The sequence below is a fragment of the Lycorma delicatula genome, chromosome 5, assembly GCF_047948215.1.
Source record: "Lycorma delicatula isolate Av1 chromosome 5, ASM4794821v1, whole genome shotgun sequence".
Taxonomy (NCBI): Eukaryota; Metazoa; Arthropoda; class Insecta; order Hemiptera; family Fulgoridae; genus Lycorma; species Lycorma delicatula.
Genome location: NC_134459.1, coordinates 11,686,003 through 11,704,296, shown reverse-complemented (window position 1 = coordinate 11,704,296; position 18,294 = coordinate 11,686,003). Strand labels below are relative to the sequence as shown.

Sequence of the window (18,294 nt, the reverse complement as noted above, 5' to 3'; positions counted from 1 at the left end):
TTGGAAAATAAAATAAAATCATTAAATATAAAGTAAAAGTACGAGGAGTGGCTGAAATGTAATGCACAGTTTCTTATAACTGGCAAATGTAAAGAAATAGTAAAGTGAAACAAACGTGGAATAAAAGTACGTATTATTTGCTACAAAAACTTACATTCGATTTTCCACGAATTTACCATTTACAACTACACATTTTTCGCAATGGTGAAGCAGTTTTCTCATTCCGTTAACGAAGAACTCCGATCTGCGCTGATCTTCTTTCCTTGAACCACAACCTCTCTGCGCCTTTCAGTTCATCATCCGCGGTGAAATGAATAGCTTAATATCTCTCTTTAATTACTGTAAAAAGTGAAAATCGCAGGAGTCAAATCTGGTGAGTATGAAGGGTATATAATAGGTTTAAATTTCAATTTCGTAAGAGTCTCGGTGGTTGAAAGCGACATGTATGGCCGAGCTTTATTGGGTTGCAGAATTATCGGTTCCGTGGATTATCGAACACGACTCGTACATCTTCTTAATTGTTTTAAATTCTCTATCCATCGAATAGAATCTGCAATTGATTCAAGTTCCAGGTATTCAAATACCTACACTTGTTTGGAATCCTAAAACAGTGTCAGAGAAGTTTTTTGGTCGTAGCGAACAATCAGAACCATATAACCTTAACTACAGTGCCATTCTTTTCCTCTGGATCGAAATGTTGTACTAAGTTTTGTCTTCGTCACATTATTATAAAGAACGTCATCTTCCTTTCTACGATAACTTTTTAGAAACTACACCACTATTAATATTTATAACACTCCTTTCGCTGTTTGTTGTATGAGTTTGCATGACACCTACGCGAACAGATTTTACGGTAGCCCGGGCGTGCAATAACGTGTCATATTGGTTCATTCGATGTGTCTTTTTGAATAGTGATGCTTTTGTTGTGTGATGCGACGGTAATTTTAAGTCGACTCGTTTGGTGCTTCTCATCATACACGGTTAACCACTACGAGGTTCATCTAAATATTCACTTACAGCTTCTGATTCAGGAAATTTTACGTTCACCTACCGATAGTACTTCGATCAACATTATCACTACTGTAAGCAGCTTTTAGACCTTGATCAATATCACTAGCGTTCACGTTTTCTTCTGTTAAAAATTCAATCACCGCACGAGATTTGTTAACGTAGTAGACGTACTAGACTCCATAATAGTGGCGATTAACTGAAAACGAAAGTGCGTGGGTCAACGTTTTTCGGAATGTTAGTAATGGAGGTGAGACTACAAGATGGCAGTACCTGTCGCTTTTTGCAAAATTTTGTTCTTCCGTTACATTCCAGGGTGAATTACATTTCAATCGCCCCTCGTAAATAAATTACCAATATTAAAGGTACTATTTCCAAACTATTCATAGATTTTATTTTATTTTTAGTGTAATTACTGTAAAAATACCTAATAAAGTACAATTAAGACAAAAATGTACTATTCGTACGTGAATTTAAGGTAATGCAAATGAATTTAAGGTAAATACATAGCGTTCGGAAAGTCGCTGTGCAGTATGATTTAGAATTATGCGATGCGTTCTGTTCTTTCGATGTTAGGTTGGTTGCCGTGTGGGTTCGTTATAAGAGCAAGATATCGGACTTACTACCGCGCATAAAACTGCTAGAAAAGAACTGAAACTTTTCTCCCACAAAATAATGTGTGTTCAAGAACTGAAACCTACAGATCATTCCAAAAGACTAAATTACTGACAACGGTTTAAATTTGATCGGCCAAGCTTCCGTAGGTTTCATCCGGAGGTCCCAGGTTCGAATCCCGGTCGGGCATGGCATTTTCACACACGCTACAAATCACTCATCTCATCCTCTGAAAAATGCCTAACGGTGGATCCGGAAGTTGAAAAAAAAAAAAACTTCCGTAGGTATCCTCGACACTAAATTTTACAGATGAAACGTGGTTTCATCTGGGAGGGCATATTAATTCACAAAATTCACGATTGCGGTTGGCAACTAACCCCCGTGAATTAGACATACAATTTTTACACGAAGCGAAGATTGGAGTCTGTGTGGGTGTGAATAGAACGCGCACTGTGGTTCCAATCTGTTTTGGAAATAAAATTAATGGTGATCGTTAATGTGTTGTTTTAACAAATTTTTTTATTCAGAACAGAAATAGAAATGAATCAAAGTCAGTTACGACAAGATGGCGCCACAGCGAGCACAGCTAACAGGTCAATGACTTTTTTTTACGAAATATCTTTGGTGAAAGAATCATTTCTTGGGGTTTGTGGCTTGCACGATCGCCCGATCTGCTCCTTCAGATTACTTTCTATATAGGCCAGCGAGACAAGCAGTGTATCGCAACAGATCACGCACGATTGACGAACTAAAAACCACAATAACGGCAAACGTACAAAACATTTCAGTATATCAATTGATTAAAGCGTTTGAAAACAAATTGAAACATGTGCGCTTCTATTGACATTGGAGGAGGTTAATTTCAACTCAATTATTCCGGTAATTGTAATACTCGTTTCTATAAAATAATGAAACAAAAATACAAAGGAATAAATAAGAAAGTTTGTCATTACATTTCCATAATTCCAATGCACGGCAACTTTCTGAACTTACTGTACAATAGAGAAAATATTGAACTTATTACGAAGTCTATATCGGAACCTCAGTTTACTATTGATTCCCATCTTCGTAAATGGAATGATTTGGAACTTATAAGCCAACAAATATTTACTTGTTACTGTCACTTTTTAAGACCTTTAAATTAATGTTATTTAATTAATATAAAATTTAACTGATGTTTTTAAAGGAAAATTGAAAAGTAATTAATTTTTTGTCGGTTTTATTTTAAATTAAAATATATTATACAGGCGTGAAATATGAAATAATAGCTTTAATAAAAATTGAAAGTAATTAATAGGTATCTACGTAGTAAGTCAATGAAAATATATTAGAGGGCTGTAGTGAATGATGTAATACATTTTCCCCCGAAATCCCCCTTTCTGAATCGGTAAATAATTTAGGGGCGGCCAATTTGTGTGACGTGTGACGCCATGCAGCATCGCTATGGTATGAGTCCACCGCTTCATAGCGGTGGTCGCCCGTCTCCGGGCGGGAATTGATGGATTTTATTAGATTGATTAACGCTCGGGGACGTTGCACAGTTTTAAGAAATATTATTGGATCAGTCACAGTGCGGTACCGACGTTCCGTCGAGACCTGATCCCGTGTTAATAATGCAGTATTTAATGATACTATGTTATATTCTGTACTGCAGACTACTAAATATACAGCAGGTTCATGTCTCTGTTACCCCTTTTCCTGCGTCCTATTAACCGACTGATGCGACGATAGATGTCGATTTTAGCGAAAAAATATCTCTAATATTTTTAATAAGAATATTTATTTATTAAAATATTGTTCATAATCGGTATAATAATTAACTTTATATTAGCGAATCACTGCCCAATAAAAGATTATTTTTTTAATGTTTCCTTCACTTTATGAATGAACTGAAAATAGAGCTGACAGTTGTAGGACTTTTCGTCACACGGCTAAAGCCGCGTTCCGAGAAAATCCTACTACTGTGGGTTGTTTCTGAGCACGACTTACACACACACACACACACACACACACACACACACACACACACAAAACTAAATTAAAAATATCTATCATTTTATTTAAATATATTTTTTCGTTTAAATAATTCAATGATTCTAACTAAAACGCGCGCGCATACCGTATTTAGTTCGCGCAGGTGTGGCGGTAACAGCGGCGACGGTCGGCACTAACTAAAATATTAAATAAATTTCGCTTTTATGGTCGACAAACTGGTGTAGCCGAGTCAACAGGGCGATCGAGTTTGAGACACAGCCAGACCGATATAAAATGTAATATTAAATTACATATACACATTTTGTTAAAATGAAAAGTACATAAAATTTTATTTCATTAATAACTTCTGGTATTTTTTCATTTTTTTATTGTTATTATTGAATTATTACTTACTGTAATTTTTTTTAAAATCAGAGGTTAATAATTATTAATAAATCAATATATTTAAATTAAAAAAAAAGTTAAAAAAAAAGATGAGGTCGGATTCGAACCGATGTGTCTTCCCCTTGTAAGATCCAAATATTTCGTTAATTAAAATTTTATTTGGCTATAACTCTGGAACTATAAATAATTACCATAATATTATGAAATAAGTACCACTTATGATAAATCGTTGAAAATCTCTCAATGAGGGCTTATTACTGCAGTTAAGAAAAAGACCAAAATCCAAATATTTTGGACTTTTATGGAAATTTTTAGACAAGTCTATTGTAATTAAAAGGGGGGGGGGATAAACGTTGTGTATTTTATTTTTTATTATTTAAAATTAATAATTGTATAATAAATTAAATATAAAAAGTACAGAGGATTTTTTGTGATTACCGGTACCTTGATCGCTGGATACAGAGAGTGTTTATTATGTTGTTATGTGTAACTCATAATTATAATTTGTTCTGATTGAAAACACTGTTAAAAGAGTGCGCATAGCGGTTGAGGCAGTTAAACTACTCTAACCGTTGATGACGCAGTATTTGAGTCTAGTAGTTGTAATACGTAGTCTTAGTAGTTGTTACGTAAGGCAGTATTCGTTGACCTTGACTTCTATTAGCTAGTTGTTTTTGTTAGTAGTACATTAACCTAGTCTCGCAGTAGGCAGTTTTGCCGGTTTGTGTTTACATTCTTCATTTTTTCAACATATCTCCAGTTTTAAATTAATCGTATTTTTAAACGCACAGTGTTAGTTTATAACATCAAGTAAGTTATTGAAATTAATTTATTTAATTGTAAAATTGTAACGTTTCTACATTGCACATTGCACATTATACATTCCAGATGTTGTTTGTTATTTCATATTACTTGTACACAGATGCTAAATATAATTTTATTTATTTATTCGTAAAACAGTGTTACTTTGATGGGACGTAATAGGTCATACAGGTGATCTCGTCATCCCAAATCAACTGATTTCGAAGTCAAGTGTTCTTAGGTTCAAATCCTAGTTAAGGCAGTTACTTTTATACGGATTTGAATAATAGATCGTGGATACCGGTGTTCTTTGATGGTTGGGTTTCAATTAACCACATATCTCAGGAACGGTCGACCTGAGAATGTGCAAGACTACACTTCATTTATATTCTTACATATCATTCTATGAAGTAATACCTTATGGTGGTTATGGAGGCTAAACACAAAAAGAAAGAAAGTAGGTCATACAAGATGAAGTTTATTGTAATATTAACCCGTTTACAAAATATTTATTTTACGTAAATAAATTTTAAAAACACATCAATTAAAATATAGTCTGTACTTGTTTAAAAATATGAAAAAAAGCAAAAAAGTTAAATAAAACACATTTAAATTTGTATTTTAAATACAAATTTCAAATTCAAATTTGTTGTTTTTGATGGAGTTTAAAAACCATAACTTTGTCAAAAAATAGGTGGTCTCATGTACATTCCTCAGCCTATATTCTTGTTATTTTGAAAATATTTATTTTAATATTCAAATTAATGGTGAAGAAAATCTTATTACCATTATACTAATGAATCTATTTTAAAAAAAAATACGTTTATTTGTAGTTCCATCATCAATTAAAGTCATTAGCGACTTATCAGTGTAATGTAACTGTGACGGTAAATGTATGGTCTTGTGCAAACACAGGACAACAAATGAGATGTGTGGTTAAACCCAACCTCCAAAGAACACTGGTATCGATGATAAACTATTCAAATCCGTATAAAAGTATTAGGATTTGAACCTGGAACTCAAAACTTTTTGAAATTTGAAATTAGGAACTCACAACTTCAAAATAAGCTGATTTACGACGATGAGTTTACCACTAGACCAATCTGGTGGGTTATTGAATGTTTTGAAGTTAGCTTATTATTTAACTATAATTTACCACCATGTAACTGGTGAACATGGTAACCTGAAATTCAATAAATAGGACACCTGAATTTTTGTGACAAGCTGTCCAATGTATTGTTCTTAATGCCTAGTCAGTTTAATCTAAAAATAAGATTAAATAAATAAATTCTGTTGTCTGTTTTTTTTAAATTTTATTAATTTATCAGTATGTAAGGTATATTTACTCACAACAATGCATTATATGTTATGCGGTCATCAAAACAGTTCATTTATATCAACAAATAACGGTAAAATAAGTTAAAAATAAATTATTTGTTATTTTTATTTAAAAGTTACAAGTGGTATCCATCTTGCCCATTATTTATTTTAAAAACATACTTATTAGATGGTTACATGAAAAATAATTTTTTGGTTTTTTTAAATATATTTATTTTATTATTTTTTTTTGTATTGTTATGATCTTGGACTTGTTTTTAAAAGTATTTTAATAAAAAAAAAAACTATTAGATGGTTGAAATTAGAGGTGAATAAATGCCAGACCCTTGCCAAGAATCAGAAATCAGTTGATGTAGATGGCAAATGTACCAACTGTACAAACTGACCGATATTTATATGCATTTTCCTTTTTTTTTAAATTTCATCGTGTATTTTATAGATTTTAATAAAAACTATTATTATGTTAAGTAGTCAATCGATCGATCTCTTCTCTTGATCCGACAAAATATTAAGAATCTCTTATCTTGTGTCCAGCTCAAAATGTAGATAGTGCATTATTATATAATGCACTAAGGTTACAGTAGTGTAATAGCATTATATGCCATCACAGATCTTAAATATGGTTTATCTTGAGAAAATCATACGGTTAGAATATCATATTTACTTCTAAGTAGAAACAGCACATGGAATTTATTGTCTTCAACTAATAACTGATATTTTTATTGCTTTATTGGGAAAGATATCATTTATGCTTTATTGGGACTATATCATTTTGATGTTTTCAAAATGCTGCAGTATTTCGGTTCATTGAAAAAAACAAGGGGAAATTTTTTTTTTTTTTTTTTGTCTTCAGTCATTTGACTGGTTTGATGCAGCTTTCCCAGATTCCCTATCTAGTGCTAGTCATTTCATTTCAGTATACCCTCTACATCCTACATCCCTAAAAATTTGTTTTACATTTTCCAAACGTGGCCTGCCTATACAATTTTTCCCTTCTACCTGTCCTTTCAATATTAAAGCCACTATTCCAGGATGCCTTAGTATGTGGCCTATAAGTCTGTCTCTTCTTTTAACAATATTCTTCCAAATGCTTCTTTCTTCATCTATTTGCCGCAATACTTCTTCATTTGTCACTTTATCCACCCATCTGATTTTTACCATTCTCCTATAGCACCACATTTCAAAAGCTTCTAATCTTTTCTTCACAGATACTCCGATCGTCCAAGTTTCACTTTCATATAAAGCGACACTCCAAACATACACTTTCAAAAATCTTTTCCTGAAATTTAAATTAATTTTTGATGTAAACAAATTATATTTCTTACTGAAGGCTTTATCTTGTGCTATTCGGCATTTTATATCGCTCCTGCTTCGTCCATCTTTAGTAATTCTTCTTCCCAAATAACAAAATTCTTCTACCTCCATAATCTTTTCTCCTCCTATTTTCACATTCAGTGGTCCATCTTTGTTATTTCTACTACATTGAATTACTTTTGTTTTGTTCTTGTTTATTTTCACGCGATAGTTCTTGCGTAGGACTTCATCTATGCCGTTCATTGTTTCTTCTAAATCCTTTTTACTCTTGGCTAGAATTACTATATCATCAGCAAATCAGATTTTTGTTATTCTTAAAAACATTTCTGCACTTTTAGGAGTTGATTCAAATTAGATCGCCTGCAATAATTTGGTTATTACACCTAAGAAACAATTCTAATAATAGTATCATTTGTTCAGATGCAATTCTGTACCATTCATAAAGCTCCTAACAGTTTACTCGGCTCTGTAAGATTCACAAAACTCCTGGTGGTTCACTCGGCTCCATCTACACTATATAAGACAGCTCCACAATAAAATCTGGTAGTCTCTGGCCATCGTTGGTAGACTCATTTGTGTATGTTACAATTTTAATATTGTTCAGTCGAAATTTACAATTCATACATTTAACATGTAAATTACACTATTCTTTAACAATGTAACATACAGATTAAATTAAATCTGAAATATGTTAATATATAATGATCATTATAACTTACGAAAATATATTCTTTAAACATAAGTGAACAATGTATTTTATTTACCATGAAATATGAACCGGCAAGTTTAATGCAAAGAATAAATACACCTAACCAAGGAATGTCATTAAGGTGTTTTTATTCGACATATTTTTGGTCCTTTGATCGCGGATATTGATGGTTTTATAATCCAATACTTTAATTTATGATTAATACAGAGAAAGGAATTATTGGAGATACAGAGATACCAACATTATTCAACAATGGAATTAGGTTTTCAACAATTCATATTATTATATTATTTTAATTTATATATATTTAGTTTATCTTTATTAATATTATTATCATCAAAGAGTAATTGCTATACAGAGAGTTACTTTTCATTAACTTTAATTTAATTTAATAAATTAAATTAAGTTTTACTAGATACTGTAAAACTTAACATTATTTCACTTATTTTATCCAAATGTTTTTCAGGTGTTGTAGACATAATATTAATCAACTAGTTTATAACAATACAGGACTAAATACTCCATAAAAGGGATATTTTAAATTAACTGTCCTTTCTAGTAGTAATTTATGCCATTGTAATTATCGTCATGTCAGATATTGTAATTCAGAAGCAAATATTTCTTGTTATAATCACATTAAACAGTAACTCAAAAAATATTAATTACCTTATTGAGACAGGTTTTCTTGTATGAAACAGAAAAGATCACATTAAAATAAAACCAGGTGTATTGAGAAAGGACCTAATAAAAAGTCCTCAGTTATTGTTCGCAAACAGGTTTTCTTCAGACAAGTTTATTTCCTTCAAATATTCTATATTATAATGCTACACCTTTTTCAGAAATAAAAATATGATTCAAACATGGTATAAATAAAAAGAATAGCTTAGAATTTAAACATTTTGATTGTTGTTGATATGTAGATTATCAACAACCTCTCCGGTAACTCAAAAAAATTGCACATTTTGTTTTAAACAAAGAAAGTTTTTAAATATAAAGTACACAAATAGTAAAAAAAAAATGGACTGTTTCACATGCACCTACATACAATAACACAACAATATGCAATATAATAAGAAGAAAAGACGTGCACGGCTAGTCATCTCTACCACTGTCACTCCAGCAGCTTGCTGTCTTCATATTGGTAGAGTGGGGACCAGATAAGACTAAACATTGATCAAGATAGAAAAAATCAATTGCAGAGAAAATATCTAAAAATGTTAATGTTGATTCATCAATTTATACATACACACAGTAAATTGTCTAATTTTGGCAGTCAGCACAGCCATGTATTTGATATTGACAGAAATTGCAAAGGGTAACTAAAATGACTATCGAATTCCTTTGGTTTAAAGAAAAACTATTATGGAGATTTTTAAATGTCTTCTATTCATTAACATTAAATATAAATTACATTTGATTGTTGAGAACATAAAATAAAAATCTGATTTATGGTAAATTCAATAAATTGAATTTACCATTTTGTTTTTGAAGCCATGTCATTTTCATTTGATTATGTAGAACGATATAAATATTAAAGAAAATAATCTTTTATCTGCTTTAAAATTTAATTTAAAGAATAACAAGTTTTGGCAATGAAATATTTATGAATGATATAAAAAGCAGGAGTATCAATGTAGGTCTACTTATTTATTTAGATAACGATAAACAAAAACATTCTCTGGAGGTTCAATACGGGCAAAGGGAAACAGTTGTAATTAATTAACAATAAGGTCAACAATTAATGATAAAAGACAATTAAAACTAGAAATGAATGTGAACAAGTATAATCCTGATTTATTAATAAAATGCATTTATGATTTAAGTGAAAGCTATAATTTATACCGCCGGTATACCAAATAACTGTTTGTTAAAATTTGAATTATCATATTCACTGAATGGATTACAGATCAGTGATCTAACGACAAATATACTAATGAATACTTCAAGATTTTGTCAGGTTATTTTCAGTATTCAGCAAAGATTTATAATAGTTTTATTGAAACTATTTCAAATGACTATGAAAAGGTAAAGGAGATATTCACATCAATGTTAGATTTAAAATTTTAAACAGTACTGTGTTTGCAGCTCGAATTGCAATTTATGGGAGTTTAAACGAGTTAAGTAATAAAACAACAGCTCTAAAACCAGTTCTTTATCTTAAAACAAATAACATATTATTAAATAAAAAGTGGATGAAGTTTAAACGAAACAAAACAGTTATTAATACCAATAAAAATATACAAGATAATAAATTTAAATTTATAAACAATATTTGTCTTATTAAGCAGGTAAATTAAAATAATAAGAAATGAGAATAATAAATAAAAATGAGATTTTTAAACTTGCAATAATATACATTAAGTTGATTATAGAAAATGCAAAGTTATTTAAATCTATAAGAAAATCATCATTTTAATAACAGTTATTTTATTTCAAATACCAGTAAAAATATAAATCCAAATGCATCATTAGTTATCAGAGATGAGAATTGGTCACCTAATTTGACAAAATCATATTTAGTTTGAGTAGATCACATTTAATTAATAACAAAAAAAGGTTATCCTGTTAATTATGATGTTTAAAAAATTTGTGAAATGAATTATATAGAATTTCTTTGGGAGAATTATAATGGTACCTCTGATAATAATAACAATGAAACGGATAACTTGAATTACAAAAATAATATAATAGAAACAACAGGTTGGATTTATATATTAATTATTTGTACTACATTTTTTATGTTAATACTTAAATCGATTTGTCAATGTTATTCGCAAGATAAATAAACAAACTGGAATCATCATTAATAAAACTATTAGCTCAATATTTTAATGGTTTAAAAACCAAAGACTTAGAGACTACATCAATCATTTTAAACCGTTTCAGATTTAAGTGAAGATGGCCAGTTACAGTCTGATGAACATAAATAATTTCTTAATGCTACATCATTGATTGTTATTGGCAATTATGATACATTGAAAACCATCATATAACGATATATGCTATCAAAGGATTTCTTAATATAATTGTAACATTTATTACAAGACAAAATAATTTTGTAATAAATCAGGCTTATTAGAAATATTCAAGAAAGCTTACACCAGTTGTTTGTTTGATGGTAAACAATTAAATTGCGAAAACTAATCAAAGAATCTTTAATAGTATACAAATATAGCAAGTTTTATAATAAAACTGTTATTATAAATATTATTATATTCCACTATAAATTGCAGTATGATTCTGTTGTGTTTAAAATTAAATTGACTGGTTTATACTCGTATTTTAGTGATTCTGGAAATTTACTAGGTATTGACAGTAATGAATCTATTAATGATTTCTCATTTATAAATAGTACCATAATTCAATCTGTCCAATTGTGATTCTTCACGGTGGGCAGAGATCTAGAACCGAGATTCAATAACTTGGTCAGCTACCACTTTTTATAGTGATTTCCTTACCGAACATTCTCTTCGTGTGCAGTAGATCATGGCAACTGAATTATGATTCATCATGGCGGGCAGAAATCTAAAACCTTGAGTAAGGCTTATCTCGATGTTAATATGTATTGCTACCAAGGCTATTCATATTGATTTAGTATCTGACTTGACTTTAGTCATTTATTGCAACCTTTAACAGATTCATAACAATTAAGTTGTACACCTACTCAAGTCTTTTCTTTCAACTTCCGTTCAACGTTCCGTTTCAATTTCCATTGCGACAAAAATATCGTTCATAATTTACATCAAATTCTAAATTTAGAATCACTATCAACAGGACACTGTTTCATTATATGTCCATTCATGTATGTACATGAAACCAGTTACAAAAAACTCCCCGATTAACTGCTTATGCCTTTTGCACTACTTCAAAATATCATGCAATCTATTTGTAGCAGTGCCATTTATCACATAACCCTTCTGTTGGAGATTTAATGTTTATCAACAACAAGATTACTTCACCATGCATTGGAAGCATCACATACATCACACTGTACAAATTATGCACAACTACAGTTAGCTTATCGAGTTATCCACATTGTGCAAGTAACACATTATTCAGTTTCTGATAACCTTGTACTAGTGTTGTTGATTTAGATAGTTTAATGGTCAATTTTGAAGACTGTGCACAAATTGTTTACTACTATTCTCTAATAATAGTTTATTATTTGCATATTTTATTGTTGTTACAATTTCATTTAATTTTTATCTCATAATAGGATTGATTTGATATTTATATACTATTGCTATTGTAATTTAATTGATTTGTTTTCTCACAAATATGATTATTGATATGTTCATAAATTTTGTTTAATTGTTTATAACTCATTCTGTATATTCATAATAACTAATTGTAATGTGTTCATACAACTCTTGCCATTAGACAGTCTACAGACTAGTTACTATACTACATACGTACACACATGCGTATAACAAACACACACAACTATGCGATATGGCCTAGTCGCCAAACATGTTTGATTCAATCTCTTATCGTGTCTCAAGATTTTACTAGAAACTATTTACTCATTTATGCATGGTGTTTACGACACTAAAGATGATTTATTCAATGGTTCAATATATTGATTGAGATTTTTTACACATTAAGAAGATACAAATGAGCTGTATGATCATTATGCATTACATAATGCATAATGTTTATACATTATAATAATGCATAAATAATAATTATGCATTGAATATGAAATGATATGTATGAAATGAATATGAAGTCAATTTTTAGCCAAGTATAGATTCAGTTATTTAATTGTAATATTATTTTTAACAGATGTTCACATTTAAACTTTGTTTACTGTTCTGTAATATAGCATAATCTATGCAGCATTGTATATTATACTTGTATTACATATTCATTGACTACATTGTATAATACATTGATTTACATTTAGCTTATTAATATTACAATTTATAAGTTATTATCATTTTAATTTTGATATTATAAAAAATTCATCATATGATTTTTGCAGTGTGTTCACACAGCTCCTGACAATCCACTTGGCTCCTGATGATTCACGCAGCTTCTGGTGGTTCACTTGGCTCTGTATGATTCACACAGCTCCTGACAGTTTACTCGGCTCCATCTACACTATATAAGCCGGCTCTGCCATAGATTCTGGCAGTCTCTGACCATCATTGGAAGACTCATTTGTGTGTGTTACAATTTTAATATTGTTCAATCAAAATTTGCACTTCATACAGTAACATGTAACTTACACATATTCTTCAACAATGTAACATACAAATTAAATTAAATCTGAAATATTATAATATATAATGATCACTATAACTTACAAAAATATATTTTTTAAACATAACTGAACAATTTTATGTACCATGAAATATGAACCGGCAAGATTAATAAATTAAATACACCTAACCAAGGTGGTTTTTATTCGACAACATGTATGTGTTCTTTATATTTATTTAAAGAATAATTGCTAACGTATTAACAATGAGATAGCTCTATGTCAAAAGCATTGTTTTATATATATTAATGAAAATATAAATCTCTTTAATATCAGTGATTCGTCTTATAATCTCAAACTATCTAGTATCACTTTTATAATGCCCCAAAATGACCTGTTGTTGACCTGTCTGCAGTATTTCAGCTAAACTAATAAATCTTATTCCTGTTAAATTTGTGTACAGTAGACTGTACAAAAAACTCTTTAAAGAAATAGATGAGTGGATAATGACAAATAACATGTACGAATCACTATTCTAAACATATTTTTGCCATCCTGTCTAAATGATACAATAATCAGTTAATTTTCTAATCCAGTCTTAATAACGTTTTGGTTTTCTAATAAAATACTATAATGGAGCTAATCCAAACTAAGGAAAACAAACTTATTAATGGTAAATTTAAAAATTATAGTCATAATATTAGTACTAAGATTATTTAGTATTATTTTGTATTATTGATATCATTACAAAACAGTTTTAACAACACAACAAGTACAACAATATTAATTTTACTTCAATTTATACAATATACTAAGCATAAAAGTGTACAACAATATAAATATTATTTACATAATCTTCATAATCTTGTATCTTCTTGATATTACTAAATCTAAAATGTTGAATTTTACTGCAATGGTGCGGGTGTTCATTTGTTACAGTATTATTATTTCCAAATTTTATTATTCTTTCGTCGTTATTCTAAGATAGGCTTAAATTTTAATTGTTCTTTAAAAATTAAGTTTTTGTTTGTAAGAATTTTTATTTATTTAAGAACTTTAGTTTTTAAATTTCCTTATTATAAATACTATATAAAGTGGCTCGTGTCTGTGAAGAGGTTATACTTTGCTGGTATTAGGCTTCCTAATTATTTATTGTAATATGTTTTTATGTCATACTTTTTATAAGGTAAACAAGAGATTATACTAGCATATACCCAGTTTGAATTTTGAAAACCAGACGATTGTTTGAAAAGATACTTATAAGAGCATCCCATTGCACCTTCTAAAACAGCGCCCCAGGGACATCCCGTTTGTTACCAGTTGATGGTTATGATTGGTTTAACTTTGCATTAGGTGCTTGCATCATCTCAGTACTCTAGTCTCACACACAGTTAGTCCTCTCATGAAGCCCATTATTATTAAACAGAAATTATTAAATGTATTCTATTTAACGTAAATTAATTCTATTATTTTTGTAATAGTATTCATTCGAATCGTTCAGTTCAAATCCAGCTCACAGTTCATTAATTCATTTAAGTTTGTGCTTCAACCGGTAAATCTCTACTACTACATATATTTTTATAAATATACATGCATATATATAATATATATAGCCTATGACATTCCCGGAAAGGTTAGGTTTCCAACGCGGTGTCATTGATCTAAATCGGTTCGATCGTTGAGCTGCTACAATGGAACAAACATACATATATATGTACATACACCCCAAAAACATTGTACTCCTTTTTGGGCGGTCGTGTAAGTAACAGAAACAATTATAAAAATTTAATAAAAGAAAGGGTTATTAGTTAATATTTAAAATAAAATTATGACTCAAAGCGGACCAATGTTGGTGCGCCGGAAGGCTGTACACGACTTCCTCCATAACTCTCTCCCGCTAGAAGCAGTCCGTTATCAATTACTTTTTAATTTATTTAGTTTCTAAGAGTAGATTATTTTTATTTCTATTTTTATTTATTTATTGCTACTTATTCATTTTATTAATAAAAGAAATGGATTACTAGTTAATATTTAGCAGTAATAAGATGAAACAATACCAACAAATAAGAGTAAGAATAAGTACATGCTTATATGATCGAAAATCATGTCCTTCAAAAAATCATACGATTTTTTTTCTTCTTAAATGTTTATAAACAGTAACTAAGAAGAAGCAACACCAACGAATAAGAGCAAGAAGAAAGAACATGCTTACGTGATCGGATATACTGCTTGTCAAAAAACCATAAAATGTTCTCATAAATTTTTATAAACAATAAATAAACGCAGTAATAATAATTATAAAATAAATTTTACTACCGTAATTCATTCATTCGATATCGTAGCAGATATTAAAACGCAACTGTTTTTGACACAAATAAATCTATATTGAAAATACTATCGATTATCCATTTAGAATCGTATATGATATTTTGCGGCCTTTTAGTTGCAATTAAACGTACATATATACACATTTATAGCCTATGACACTCCCGGTATCGTATGGATTCCAACGCGGGGTCATCCATCTAAATCGGTTAAGCCGTTGAGCTGCTACGGTGGAACAAACATACATACAATACACCCTAAATACATTGCAATCCTTTCTGGGTAGTCTTATAATAAAGTTTTATCCATTCATTATTCATGCGATCAACGGCCATTACAGATCAAGATTATATGTATTATATCAAGTTTGTAGAGTATTGTGAACGTGTGAATTAGTGAATTAAAAACGAAAATTTCCGCCCCAACTTTTGAATAAATTTAATTTTGTAAAACATGTTAGTTGTTTCTAAAGTTGTAGTTATAATTTTACTACTTGGAAAAAATTAAAATTTGTCGACTTAAGATTATAATTTATTTATTTGTGTTGTGTTTGTTCTGTGTAGTGATGTGTGAGTGTGAGATGTGGTGATAAGTGAAAGCTTAATATAATTACTGACCTCGAGTACAAGCTCTTAGTGCATTCTCACACGTTAGGCTACTGAAAACGATAATCAAATGCTTTAAATTGTTCACCGCTGTAAAAATCATAATATATTATTAATTGTAGTTATTTTTACATTAAATAATCGTTATTTGTTACAGATACTCGATAAGGTGAAAAGCTGTTTTAAAAATCGAACTTATGCTTTATTTATTATAAGTTATGAAATATGTTTTGAAATACACAAATTGAAATCGAGGTAAGCATTTTAGTCTTTATTTGTTTAAAATAGTTATATAATTTATTATTTGTAAGTTAAATAGTCATATTTACTGGAACACAAAGAGGGGTAGTAACTATAATTAACCGCGTATCATTTTAGGTAGGAATATAATAAATTTTCATGTTTTATTTTCGAGATAGTTTGAATTATTTTAAAATTAAATCTGTTCCGTTTTCTTTTACCCGTTCACATTAAAAGGACTGTCATTTTTTTAAAATTAAATTTCTATTTTAACTATATTAGCATGTACCAAACAGAATTGAAGCGTTAAATTTGAACGCTAAAATATGTTTTCTAAAACAAGATTTCCATCATTTAAGAACAAATCATCGAAACAAAACCTATTTTTGTTTGAAGTAGGTGTGCAGACTTTTAAAATGAAATGCGGGTTGAACGATTGATGTTATTAAATTAATCTGCTTACTTTTTATATATGTAATTGAGGATTTATAACAGAACTTTGTAAATATACGAACTAGGTTGATTGGCCATATATTAAGATATCCCAGATTTAGTTAATTTGCTCTTGAAGAGACATCTAAATTGCAAAATTGTACAGGAAGATAAAATATAAGAATATATGAAACAGATATTTTTGAAAGTAGGATTTTATATACCGGGTGATATGGAAACAGTATTATACTGCACATCTGAGAGATATTTGGAGGCAGAAAGAAATGGGATTTTACATAGTTAAAAATTAATCTGCATTATGGTGGGTTATTATTTTTTGTTCCGTTATCCATCTTGGATCCGCCATATTGAAACTTATTTTTTTTAAATTGGAAGGTGGACATAAAACACGTGATTGCGATTTAAAATTTTACAAGACAAACAATGGTGAAACGCGATTTTCTGTTAATGCCTTCGATAACACTAAAAAAAATTAACCTTTTTTAATGTTTCTCTAAGTTGTGATATCATTTCTTGAATTGCTTTTCTGCGTACATTGCAGATCCGTAAATACAATATTTCTATTACTCTTAGTTCAAAATAAATTACTCTTAAAAATAAATTAAGGGAAAATATAGTAAAAATCTGTAAAATTTATAATTTTGCATGGCCATACCTGTTTTAGAATGATTTCGCTGGTGCTTTTTTTTTATAAATAGCCTCAGGCAAATCCCGAATTAATGTCCAACAGTAATCGGCTTGCATGTTAGTATTCCATTTCTCTTTGTAGCGGCTTTCCACCACCGAAATGTCTTGGTGGAAACGTTAACCGTCACTTATGTCTCCGAGGTTGTCCGGGAAAAATCCAGATGTGAGTGGAGGAAATGTATTTTGAAAGACATATTACATCCCATAGCTTTGTATGAAGTAAGAAGTTGATTAACAATATCGTGGTAATTGTCGGATTATTGTTTGCCGAAAAAGTTTTTGCAAACGTCTTTAAATGAAGCCCAAGCTACACTTTCTACATTATTTAACATCGAGTTAAATAGTTCATTTTTGACCAACTCTCTTATTTGAGGACAAACAAATATTCCTTCTTTAATTATTCCTTCACTTACATTCGGAAATTTCTGCCCGATGTACAAACATCCGGGACTATCTTTCTTCATTGCTTTTACAAAATTTTTCATTACTCCTAGCTTGATATGGAGAGGGAGTAAAAATATTTTTTTGGGTTCAACTAAGGGCTCATGAATAATATTTTTTCTTATTTGATGTTAAGTTGTCTCGTTTCTTCCACTCTTTGGTAACATAATATTTAT

At 29.8% G+C, this 18,294-nt stretch overlaps 1 long non-coding RNA gene across 2 annotated transcripts in view; it reads left to right on the top strand.

The window, feature by feature from the left end:
• The first annotated feature begins 4,684 nt into the window (after positions 1-4,684).
• The window catches only part of LOC142325824 (uncharacterized), a 193,586-nt gene continuing 179,976 nt past the window's right edge, over positions 4,685-18,294 (top strand). For both annotated transcript variants that reach the window (XR_012756595.1, XR_012756596.1), the window contains exons 1-3: positions 4,685-4,812; positions 13,149-13,329; positions 16,455-16,552. This is a non-coding gene — a long non-coding RNA (uncharacterized LOC142325824). The remainder of the gene's footprint in view (positions 4,813-13,148; positions 13,330-16,454; positions 16,553-18,294) is intronic.